Here is a 13,505-nt window from a genome sequence, read left to right as displayed (position 1 = left end):
CAATTTGGGTGAGCAAAAATTCACATAAAAGGACATCTACTTCACCGGTGTATGTGAATCTAAATACCCACCAATAAAAACTTGCTAAATATTTATGGTATAGGGCTTCTCTGGTGGCGCAGTGTTTAAGAATGCCCCTGCCAATGAAGGGGACACGGGTTTGAGCTCTGGTCCAGGAAGATCCCACATGCCGCGGAGCAGCTAAGCCCGTGTTTCCACAACTACTGAGACTGTGCTCTAGAGCCCGTGGGCCACAACTTCTGAGCCCACGCACCACAACTACTAAAGCCCACACGCCTAGAGCCCGTGCTCCACAGCAAGAGAAGCCACAGCGATGAGAAGCCCGCGCACCGCAACAAAGAGTAGCCCCTGCTTGCCCCAACTAGAGAAAGCCCATGCGCAGCAACGAAGACCCAACACAGCCAAAAATAAATAAATATTTTTAAAATTTATGGCTTTATTCATAGATTGGAATACTATATAGCATTAAAAAGAATGAATTAAACTTTATGCACTGACATGAGAACATACTAAAAATATACCATTAAATGAAAACATCGAGCTTTAAAATCCCATTGTGTAAAAGAAAATTTTGTATATTAATAGAAAATGTCTAGAAGCATTAATAATAAATGGTACTGAGGGAGAAAAGGGTGATTTTTATTTTTTAGTGCACATACTTATGTCATATTTGAAGTTTTTTCAACCAACAGGCTACATTTATATATAAAAATAATTTTTAAATAAAAATCATAAATCAATTATTATGACTGATGATTATAAAGTAGAAGAAAATAAATGACATAAAGTCAGTGACACTTGGGGCTTGGGTTGTCAAGAAGGAAGTCTCATTAACAATATCCACAGGTCCCAAGTAAGTTCTAGTTTAGAAGGGCAAAGGAAAGGGAAGAGACTGACTAAAGTAAGAGTGAAGGCACAGCAGTAACTGTGCTGGAAAGGACCATAAAGTTCCAGGAAGGCAGAGTCCAGGTCATATTCTTCCCTGTGCTCAAGCACCTAACAGTGCCTAGCAAATAGTTTGCTCACTCAGTAAATAATTGTTGAGTGAAAAGAAAGTGAGGGAGAATGCCTGGTCGCTGTAACATCACAGCAGAGTTTTAAAGACATGCTGCTTCAACCAAAATTACTAATGTGGAAATTTCAGAGTTTCTCCAAGAGGTGGTTTCTGGACCACTGGTTTTCTCTAAGTGCATCCAGAGACACGGTGGGGACTTGAGAAAGGAAAGAACCCAAGGAAATATCTAGGTAGTACGGAAAATAGGATGCAGGTTCCAATGACTAGCTGAAACTTACCTCTGGCTTGGGAATAAATAGGGAGCGAAATAACAGAGTAGTTAAAAGAGCTTTGAAGTGAGATGGTGTGGGTTCAAATCCCACCTCCACTCTTTACTAGGCAAGCATTAGTTTCCCTCTCTGTAAAACAGGATAATAGTGTCCACAAAGTAAGGTTGTTGGAAAGACTGAATGAAATAATGAATGTAAAGTTCATAGCACAGTGACTGGTACATAGTAAGAGTTCAAAAAATGTAAGCCATTTTCATAATTATAACTTAGAAGTGGACCAGGTAAGAATCCAATTTGGTCACAGGTGGCTGGGCAGAAGCTGGTTTCTATGTATGCCTACTCTCCCCTCCATTCCCCATCCATTGTCCCTACCTCCACCCTCTGCTTTGTAAAAGTGGGACATTTAACTTTATTCATCTGTCAGTTTCTTTACTATGAAACTAACTATCTAATACAGAAGAGAATGAGGGGAGGAATGTGGGACAGGTAAAAGTCTAAAGAATAATGAACATAAGTAACACAGAGTGCTGGAAGACTGAATCTGGACTCCTGAATGTTTCTGGCCAGCACAGTATAGCGTCTATAAGCTATGCAGATAGAGTATCTGAAAGTTGCAGTTAACATCACAAACTAGTTGGGTAAAAGATAGGAAGCTGTACTAGAGCAAAAGAAATCCAGGCAAGATAAATGAGAAAACAATCAATCTAGGGGAGATGCAGTTATAGAGGTATCTTCTTTATTCTTATTAAAGACATTTTATTTTATTTTATTTTTTTGGTAATAATTTTTTTATTGAAGTACAGCTGATTTACAATGTTGTATTACTTTCAGATGTACAGTAAAGTGATTCATATATATACATATACTTTTTCAGATTCATTTCCCTTAGAGTTTATTACAAAATACTGAGTATAGTTCCCTGCACCATATAGTAGGTCCTTCTTGGTTTTATATTTTATACTTAGTAGTGTGTATATATTAATCCCAAACTCCTTCCCCCACACCCTTCTCTTTTGGTAATCATAAGATTATTTTCTATGTCTGTGGGTCTATTTCTATTTTTGTATATAAGTTCATTTGTATCATTTTTTTTCACATTCCACATATAAGCGATATCATATGACAGTTGTATTTCTCTGTCTTCATTTAGTATGATAATCTCTAGGTCCATCCATGTTGCTGCAAATGGCATTATTTCATTCTTTTTTACGGCTGAGTAATATTCCATTGTGTATATATACCACATCTTCTTTACTGTAGAGGTATCTTAAAAATAGGTCACTGTTCTCTAAGTGTTCGTACAACTCCCCAATCACTGGAATTATGACAGTCAGTATTCCATTCATTTATTCAACAACTATTTATTGAATGGCCACTATTTGTAAGGCATTAGGGACAGGACAGTGAATAAAACAAAGTCCCTTCTCTCACAGAATTTTCATTCTAGGAGTAATTCTGTTGGAAAGCAATTGTAATAAAAGGTTAAGTAGGTGTTTTGCAGAATGTGGTTAAATTGTATGCATAAATAGCTGTTTCTAGGGACTTCCTTGGTGGCGTAGTGGTTAAGAATCTGCCTGCCAATGCAGGGATGACAGGTTCAATCCCTGGTCCAGGAAGATCCCACATGCTGCGGAGCAACTGAGCCCATGCGCCACAACTACTGAGCCTGCGCTCTAGAGCCCATGTGCTGCAAATACTGAGCCCACACACCGCAGCTACTAAACCCTGCGCACTCTAGGGCCCGCATGCCACAACTACTGAGCCCACGTGCTGCAACCACTGAAGCCCACGCGCCTAGAACCCATGCTCCACAACAAGAGAAGCCACCACAATGAGAAGCCTGTGCACTGCAACAAAGAGTAGCCCCTGCTCACCGCAACTAGAGAAAGCCCGCGTGCATCAACGAAGACCTAATGCAGCCAAAAATAAATAAAAATTTTTTAAAAATAGCAGTTTCTAGTGAACCTCTTACAGAAAGGATGCTTCTCTGAGATTAAATGGTATTCCTACCTAAGGATAATTCTATTCTCATTATCCCTCCATAGCAAAAAGAGGTAAAGTAAAATACAATAAGCTACGTTTCTTCCTTCACTACAGCTTTCTAAACTATAATGGGCACTAACAGTGGTTAATAACTATGGCCTACTACTCGTTTTCATAAAGTTTTATTGGAACAGACATGGTATTTTCTATGGCTGCTTTTGTGCTACAACAGCAGAGTTGCATAGTTGTGACAGAGACTGTATGGCTTGCAAAGAGTAAAACATTTACTATCTAGTCCTTTACAGAAAGAGTTTGCTCACCTTTACACTAGAGCAGAGAAATCTATCCATATCCACCTAGGGGAACTTAAAACAAGTTACTTAACCTTTATAAATCTCCATTTCCTTATCTGAAAAAAAATGGACCTGAAAATAACACTACCTTAAAGGATTGTTAGGAGGGTTAAATGGATATTTCAGGGACAATGTTTAGCAATGTCTAGCCTATGATCAAATAAAGGTTAATTGTTTTTTATTTTGTTATTATTAATGATTCTAAATTATGCCATCCCTTACATGGCTATTAGAGTTACCTTTTCAAAACACAAAATATGTCATTTCCTTCTTTATAAATCTTCAATGGTTCCCTTCTGCCTATAGAATAATGTCAAAATTCCTTACCACAGCACTTGAAACTTTCCATGATTTGCTCCAGTTTATCTTTGGAAGCTCACACTTTCCCATGAGCCTTATTCTTCACTCATCTCTCCCTTTCCTCTGGTGCTATCCTACAAATATATTTAAATTTACCCATCTTAAAAAATGCTTCCCTTGTCCCTCTCCCTAAAATATGATCCTAATACACTCTTTGCACTTGTAACCAAACTTTAAGGTTACATACACTATCTACATATCTTTAACCTTCCTTCGTTGCTAAACTCATTATAACCTGCCTTCTGCCCACATTACTCTCTTGTAACTTTCCTTACTCTGGAAGATTCAGAGTTTTATTTATCTCTGTATTTCTAGCACCTAGTATAGTACCTTGCACACAGTAAGGAAGCTCTCAGTAAAGACTTGTTGAAAGGCATGAATGATTTTTTTTTTTCGGTACGCGGGCCTCTCACTGTTGTGGCCTCTCCCGTTGTGGAGCACAGGCTCCGGACGTGCAGGCTCAGCAGCCATGGCTCACGGGCCTAGCCACTCTGCGGCATGTGGGATCTTCCCAGACCGGGGCACAAACCCGTGTCCCCTGCATCGGCAGGCGGACCCTCAACCACTGCGCCACCAGGGGAGCCCCGCATGAATGATTTTTATGACCTGGAAACTTAAGTTAAAGCTCTTCCCTGAGCTGGAAGACTTCATTTACTTACTGAAAATTATCCTTCTAGGATCAGCTAAAATTTCATCTTCTCTACAATGATCTCCAGGATGCCCTCAGTAAACATCAGTACTCTTTCTCTCTTTTCCTGCCCCCCAGTACTCCTAACATCCTTCTTTGAAAGATTGCTCATTAGCATAAGTGAAGTAGTCCAGGGTGTGGAGTCAGACTACTTGGATTTGAATCCTGGCTCTGCCACTTACTGATGACCTCTCTGTATTTCAGAGTTTTCCACATGCAAAATGGTAATGTTAATATTACCTAACCTATATGGTTATTGTGAAGATAAAATGAGACAACTTGAGCTCCTGGAACATAATAAGCACTAGAGAATGTTAGCTATTCTTCTCTTAACCTTTCTGGCTTCTTCTCCAGACTGGAATATAAGAAAGGTTTTTAAGAGTACAGATCTCATCTAATTTATTTCTATATACAGTGCCTGACATACAATGCTTTGCACGTAAGATGCTAAACAAGCATTTCTTGAATGAAAAAGCAGTAATCACCAAATTAGCTTCACAATGTAAACTCGTTTTATAAGAAAGAACATTTAGAGGCAGGTACAAGGCTGGAAAGCCAAGAGGTGTTTACTTTATTTAATCAAATATTTATATAGAAGCTAGGCAATAGGATTCTACTAGCAAAACAATGGCTACATTCTAGTTATGGATCTCCTAGAAGCTGAAAGTATTTGGTTTGGGTGTGATACACCCTTGCTTCCCTTCCCCCCAGACCCACCGTCACTATGACCACATCATCCACAGAGATGTCACAGATGACACATTCAGGCAGGCACTGGCTTCATGTGACAGTCTTCCCCACTTCCTACTCTCATCGCCGCATCACAGTGGTGTCGCACAATTCTACCTCTATGTGAAACTTTTCTGCCAGGCCTCCTCACCCTCACTTCCTCCCCACCACCACCATGTCGAAAATGGTGTTACAGAGCTGGCAAGTTGAGACAGGCATTAGCTTTATATTGGAAGAAGAGCTTGAGCAGAGTTAATCATTCCAGTTGCTATAAACAGAATATACTCTAAAAGGGAAATATTACTCATCCTTAACAGGGAAGAGATTTATGCCTAGAAAAGCATTTAATATCAACAATAAGTTTTTACGGAAATTTTTATTGCTTCTTTAATGAAAATCTAAACTGTGGCTGAGGCTTAAAATCACTTTTGGTAAGAGACAGGATCTAAAAAAAGTTACATTCTGATTGATTCTTATTCTCCACTACCAAAATCATGCAAGGTAAAATTACTTAGCTTGGGAAGGGAGCACTTTCTTAATGGATATGCTTGAGAGTGAGTGATTAGATTACTCAACTTTGTTATTTTTAATTTCAGATTACACACACATTCACGTTGCTTTTGATTTTTTTAGACCAGTGCTTCCTAAATTTTAATGTGGAAACAGATCACCCAGAAATCATGTAAACTGCAGACTTAGATTCTATAGGTCAGGGGGCACTTGAAATTCTGAATTTCTAAAAAGCTCCCAGGTGATGCTAATGCTGCTTGGTCTATGGACTTATATGTTGAGTGGCAAGGCTCAGTGTAGACCAAGGATAGCTAGCTGATCACTACTCTAAAGTTAGTAAGACTACAACAGGAAACTCCCAACTCTGATACTACTGGTAAACTAGACTTTGACCAGAGACTTTGGCTCCCTCTAAGTAGAAGTATTTTTGACCGAGCATGCTTCTGAATTACCAAGGCACTCCATCAACACCACACTGCTATAGCATCATCATTTTCTACCTTTAACTGTTTTATAATATGCCTTATATCTCCCCTACTAGACTATAAGCTTCTTAATAGAATTCCCTTGCCTGGCATATGACAGTATATAAACACTTGCGGGATAATTTAAAACACAACTCTGACCACTCAAAAATTACTGAGTGCCACTGTGTGCCAGGCACTGGTAATGATCATAATAATTATGATAACAACTAACTCAAAGTGCGCTTACCATCTAGGCATTGCTCTAAGTACTTTATGTTATATTCACTGTTGTAATAAATTTATTTATTTATTTATTTATGGCTGTGTTGGGTCTTTGTTGCTGCACGTGGGCTTTCTCTAGCTGTGGCGAGCGGTGGCTACTCTTTGCCTCTGTGCGCTGTCTTCTCATTGTGGTGGTTTCTCTTGCTATGGAGCACGGGCTCTAGGTGCGCGGACTTCAGTAGCTGTGGCACACAGGCTCAGTAGTTGTGGCGCACGGGCTTAGTTGCTCCGTGGCATGTGGGATCTTCCCGGACCAGGGCTCGAATCCACGTCCCCTGCATTGGCAGGCGTATTCTTAACCACTGTGCCACCAGGTAAGTCCTACGTTGTATTCATTTAATTCTCACGATAACCCAACGAAGTAACACTTTTATTAACCTAATCATATAGATGAAGAAACAGGCTCAGAGAAATTAAGTAACTTGCCCAAAGTCATAACAGCTAATAAGTGGCAGAGCCAGGAGTCAAAACTAAACAGTGGGTTCCAAAGTCTGTGCTCTCTCTCTTTTTTTTTTGGCCGCACCACGTGTCACGCGGGATCTTAGTTCCCCGAACGGGGCAAACCCGCACCCTGCAATGGAAGCGTGGAGTTTTAACCCCTGGACTGCTAGGGAATTCCCAAAGTCTGTGCTTTTTTTTTTTTTTCCCCAAAGTCTGTGCTCTTAACCACAATGCTATATTACCTCTCCATATAGTTATAAAAAGGATATAAAAATGATTAAGACACAACCCCTCCACTTAAGAAGCTATTGGCTACTCAAAAAATTGTTGTGGCAGCTCACAGTCCCTGATCAAAGTCCAAATTCTTTAGCGTGTTATTCAAGAGTCTGAATGATCTGACCCCAACCTCTCTTACCTTATCTATTACATCGACCTGCATTCTCTACATTTCAGTTATATAACCTGCCTCTCCTAAATATGTCCTGAATTCTCCCATTTCCACTTGCATTTTGTTGCTAGAATGAGTCTACCTTTCTAATCAAAATTAATCTTTCTCTTCCCTATACACTCATATCACTCCATTTAAACTTCTATTGTAACACTTATCAGGCCTGCCTTCTACATGTTTTAGCTACGTCCACCTCTTCCACTCAGTCAGAGGATTCTTGAGGGCAGGGATGTTACGTATGGAAGGGAATGGCTACTTGTTCACTTCCTTTTTTCCTCCTGAAGTAGACTACATTTCCTAGTTGGTTAAGACCATAAAACTGAGTTCTGGCCAGCGGTATAGGGGCAGAAGTGATTATTTCCAGGCCTGTCCCATTAAAAACCTCAACACTGTCCTCCATACTTTATTCCTTCATCTGCCAGCAGATGCAGAAGACCCAGTAGAGGAAACTGAGGCCCTGTCCTAGGTTAAAAAGAGCTCCCCTTCAACCTCCATGCAACATGCATTGGACTGGAACATGAGTAAGAAACAAGCTTTTGTGTCTCTATATATACCTTAAATACTGCCTTGTTCATAGTTACTGCTCAGTAAATATTTACTGAATTCAATTAAAAGTTAAAATTCTTATTCCAGGGCTTCCCTGGTGGCACAGTGGTTGAGAGTCCGCCTGCCGATGCAGGGGACACGGGTTCGTGCCCCGGTCCGGGAAGATCCCACATGCCGCAGAGCGGCTGGGCCCGTGAGCCATGGCCGCTGAGCCTGCGCGTCCGGAGCCTGTTGCCTGTTGCTCAGCAATGGGAGAGGCCACAACAGTGAGAGGCCCGCATACCGCCAAAAAAAAAAAAAAAAAACCTTATTCCAAGGCAGGACCTTTCAAGGCCCTACTATTAGCCAGCAGTCTCCAAAACTGGGGAATGAGCAAGACTGAAGAATGGAAAGAAAATTAGAACTTTTACTTTTTTTTTAATATGAAAAAGAGAAATTAAGTTTTACTAATATTTAATAAGGGTTGATCGTAGCACCTGGGGATGTGCTCAAAAATATTTTCCTAATGGGATACTATGGAAGACAGAAGATATCCAAAGATGTCCATGTTCTAATCCCTAGAACCTGTGAATATGTTATGTTAGTAGGCAAGTAGAATAAATTAAACTGCAGATGGAATTAAGACTGCTAATCAGCTCACTTTAAATTAGGGAGATTATCCTGGATTAGCAAAGTGGGTGCAATGTAATCACAAGAGGTATTCAAAGGTGGAAGAGGGAGGCAGAAGAGTCAGTATCAGAGGGATACAATGTGAAAAAGACTTAACTGGCCTTGGCTGGCTTTGAAGATGGAAGGGGACTACAAGCCAAGGAATGCAAAACAGACTCTAGAAGCTGAAGAAAGTAAGAAAATAGATTCTCCCCTAGAGCCTCCAGAAAGGAACATAGCCCTCCTTGAATTTAGCCCAGTAAGACCCATCAGACTTCTGACCTACAGAACTGTAAGATAATACTTTTATGTTGTTTTAAGCCATTAGGTTTGTGGCAATTTGCTACAGCAGCCATAGAAAACAAATAATACATAATCAAAAAAATTTATGGGTCACTATTCTATGTTATAATGCTCACAGATCTAGGATAGACTTTGGGATTTGACTCTTTCTAAACAAGCATAAGGAAAATAATAATGTTATTATGTTCCTTCGTGGCATTTACATCCAGTGGGTCAAATATTTATTGAACTCTTAGTTATGTATAAAGCTCACAGTTAAACATTAAAGTTTATATGTTATGCCTTCTCAAAAGTAAGAATGAGGGAGAGGTGTGATTATAGTCTAAAACATATCTATCTATCCTCATTCTGAAAAACAAAACACTGACTTTACTGTCAGACTTGGACCTCTTCAATTCTGCATAACAGGACCTAGTAAGAGGTCTGTGGCCATTGTATCAAAGCTGTCAAGAAAATTACTACTTACTGCTCACCTACAATATACCTGGAAACTGTGCTAGGTGTTTTATAGGTACTACCTGAGATGAAATTACCCCCATTTTATCATCTAGGAAAATGAGGTTCAGAGTATTTAAGTGACTTGACAAAGATTAGAGAAGGTACTGGAATCTGGATCTATTAGGCTCCAAAGCCTATGCTTTGTTCTGTGACAATCAGTATGGAAGAAAAAGGCCAGTGGTTCAATAATAATTTCATTTTGATTCATAAAAAACTATCTATCTGTAAACTAATGAAAGTCTTACTGGTTAGCTTTAAAAGTCTTTCTACTGCCAACTTTGAGCAATAAAAGCACCATCCATATTGTAAGAGTTCTTCTGACCTGTACTGGTCTTTCCAGAAAAATGTCTGACTCCAAAGTTTGGTAAAAAAACAATTAAGAGGCCTGAAATAAACCTACAGTAAAATATTAAAATGTGGGGCTTCCCTGGTGGCGCAGTGGTTGAGAATCCGCCTGCCAACGCAGGGGACACAGGTTCGAGCCCTGGTCCAGGAAGATCCCACGTGTCACGGAGCAACTAAACCCGTGTGCCACAACTACTAAGCCTGAGCTCTAGAGCCTGCGAGCCACAACTACTGAGCCCGTGTGCTACAACTAACGAAGCCCACGCACCTAGAGCCTGTGCTCCGCAACAAGAGAAGCCACCGCAATAAGAAGCTTGCGCACCACAATGAAGAGTAGCCCCTGCTCGCCACAACTAGAGAAAGCCTGCGTGCAGCAACAAAGACCGAACGCAGCCATAAATAAATTAATTAATTAATTAAAAGATAATAATAAAAAAATAAAATGAACTGCTTTGCATCTTACTCCCAAATAAAGCAAAGATACCAATGCTCTCTTAGACTAGAAAAAATTACCAATAATCAAAAAAGAGAAGAGAGGGAAATGGCTCAGAACTCAAGGCCCAAAAGAGCTATGAATGTTAGATCCATAAAGAAAGGAGTACTATCCTTGGGTAAGGCTTGCTGCAGTTCAAACATGTTTTAGAGGTATTACATCATGGAAAACTGGTTGTGCGAGGTCATAGATTCGAAAACTCATAAGGAAAACTCAGCTGAACAGACATTAACCACCAGAGCCTCACATCAGGTGACACTAAGCAGAGCTGGTTCAGTCTGGCTTTCTCTTTTCTCTCCATGTTTTTTTTTTTTTTTTTCCAGTACGAGGGCCTCTCACTGTCACTGTTGTGGCCTCTCCCGTTGTGGAGCACAGGCTCCGGACGCACAGGCTCAGCGGCCATGGCTCACGGACGGGCCCAGCTGCTCCGCGGCATGTGGGATCTCCCCGGACCGGGGCAAAAACCCGTGTCCCCTGCATGGGCAGGCGGACTCTCAACCACTGCGCCACCAGGGAAGCCCTCTCCATGGTTTCTATAGTCCAATTTTAAGATAGCTAAAGGCAGAATAAACATTCCGCAGCCATCACTAGATCATGTCAATAGCACTATATATAATAACAAAAGGACAAATCAAGTGCATGGTCAAATTTTACTTTTTCTTAGTGAAACAATACAAATATATAAAAAGTTTAAATCAGATCTGCTTGCTTATAAATATTAAACCAGTTTAATAAATATAAAAACATCCTAGATTTCTGAGAGAAAAATATCCTCTATCTTGAATAACAACTGAAAGTAAAATGAGACTAAGAATGAATTCATTCTGTATTTTCTTTATTTCATAGAAAATTTTAAACCACATTGCTCAAAACTGCCATGCAAGCAGCAAAATACCAAGTCTCCTGACAAAGGCAAAACTATTAATACATATATGTGCAGTGACTTTAAATGTTCCCCAAATGCTTTTTTTTTTTTAAATCCAGGAAGTTCAGGAGAACTAAAATCCACAAATCCAAGTATATAGATTGTCTCCCCAAGCACTGAAAAAGCTTCTTCTCCCTTCCCAAATTTATCCTTTAGTCTACAATTACTCATAAACTCACACCAAAATAGCAAAATATAAACACAAACTTCAAATTATGTGAGCATACTTCTGAAACACTCTCCCAATGATTTATTTCTTCCCGAATTCAGTACAACAGGCAGGTATCAAGTAAATACTCAGTGCAAGGTTTGTACTCTCCATAGATAAACAGAACACTTAAATTTTTTTTTTTACGGCCTGTCACATATATACTAAGCACAGTGCCAGGCAATGAGGATCAAGTGGGGGCCATAGAAATAAACATGATGGTTCTTTCTTTAAGGAGTTCACAAATAATGATAATAGTAGATAACATTTACTGAGCACTTATAATGTGTCAGACACTGTTCTAAATACTTTATAGGAATTACCTCATTTAATCCTTATGAAGACATTATGTAATAGGTACTACTACTATCTCTGTTTTACAGATAAAACTGAAGACAGATTAAGTGGCTTCCCCCAGGTCACACAACTAGCAAATGGCAGTCAGGACTGGATCCTTAACTCTTTTTGTTTTGCTTAATACGTTATCTGTTTATTGTTGTTTGGATCCTTAACTCTTAAGCTTTATGCTATACAGCCTTATTATATGGTGCTTCAGATGATTATAATAATAGCAGCATCAATAATAAAAATAACAGCTAAGATTTAGTGCCTTGCATTGTGATAAGTTCTTATTTTAAAAAATAAATTTATTTACTTTATTTTTGACTGTGCTGGGTCTTCGTTGCTGTGTGCAGGCTTTCTCTAGTTGCGGTGAGCGGGGACTACTCTTCCCTGTGGTGAGGTGGCTTCTCTTGTGGAGCACGGCTGTAGGCGCACGTGCTTCAGTAGTTGTGGTGTGCGGGCTCTAGAGGGCAGGCTCAGTAGCTGTGGCGCACGGGCTTAGCTGCTCTAGCAGCATGTGGGATCTTCCCCGACCAGAGCTTGAACCTGTGTTCTCTGCACTTGGTCAGGCTGATTCTTAACCACTGCACCACCAGGGAAGTCCCATGATAAGTTCTTTATGTATGTTATTTCATTTAATCCTCCCAGTGAAACCGAGCAGGACCTTGTGGGGCTCCTTGGCACAGAAGCCTTTCAAACAGCTGCTAATCTGGGAAGGGAGGGGATGCAGAGACAAGGGAGGAGCAGTCAAGAAACAAAGTGCAGGGGACTTCCCCGGTGGTCCAGTGGTAAAGAATCATGCAGGGGACACAGGTTTGATCTCTGGTTGGGGAACTAAATTCCCACATGCCGCAGAGCAACTAAGCCTGCACGCCTCAACTAGAGAGCCCATGTACCGCAACTAAGACCCAATGCAGCCAAATATAAAAAATAAATAAAAATAAAAAAACAAGATATTCGTTAAAAAAAAGAAAAGAAAAGAAACAAAGTCTAGTGTTGCTGCCTGAGAACCAGGTGGTCCTGCTGCGACAATGTCGTCTCAGTACAGCAGCCGCCGGCCCCAGACAACAACTGTGAGGAAGGTGAACAGTCTCTGCCCCAACCAGCCGGCCTCAGCAGTTCCTGGGTGGAGCTCCCCATGAACAGCAGCAAGGCCAATGACAATGGCAATGGGAAAAATGGGGGGCTAGAACATGTACCCTCCTCATCCTCTATCCACAATGGAGATATGGAAAAGATTCTTTTGGATGCACAACATGAATCCGGACAGAGTAGTTCAAGAGGCAGTTCTCACTGAGATAGTCCTTCCCCACAAGAAGTTGGGCAGATCATGTTTGATGTGGAAATGCACACCAGCAGGGACCATAGCTCTCAGACAGAAAAAGAAATTGCAGAGGAAGAGAAAGAAGTGAATTCTTTGAAGAAAATCGTAGACTGGGTATCTGACTGGTTCAGTAGACCTGAAAACGTTCCACCTAAGGAGTTCCACTTCAGGCACCCTAAACATTCCATTTCCTTAAGCATGAGGAAAAGTGGAGCTATGAAAAAAGGGGGGATTTTCTCTGAAGAATTTCTTAAGGTGTTCATTCCATCTCTCTTCCTCTCCCATGTTTTGGCTTTGGGGATAGGCA

The 13,505-nt window shown here is 40.4% G+C and overlaps 1 protein-coding gene and 1 pseudogene across 3 annotated transcripts in view; one reads left to right on the top strand and one right to left on the bottom strand.

Moving 5' to 3' along the window:
• Nucleotides 1-13,505, bottom strand: part of TESK2 (testis associated actin remodelling kinase 2) — a 131,022-nt gene that overhangs the window by 40,273 nt on the left and 77,244 nt on the right. The gene's annotated exons all lie outside the window — the stretch shown is intronic.
• Nucleotides 12,998-13,505, top strand: part of LOC114898481 — a 555-nt pseudogene continuing 47 nt past the window's right edge.

This window comes from Monodon monoceros, unplaced genomic scaffold (genome assembly GCF_005190385.1).
Source record: "Monodon monoceros isolate NGI ecotype Baffin Bay Population unplaced genomic scaffold, NGI_Narwhal_1 Super_Scaffold_18, whole genome shotgun sequence".
Taxonomy (NCBI): Eukaryota; Metazoa; Chordata; class Mammalia; order Artiodactyla; family Monodontidae; genus Monodon; species Monodon monoceros.
Note: the sequence above shows the minus strand (reverse complement) of the source record. Positions and strands in the feature narration are given on the sequence as shown.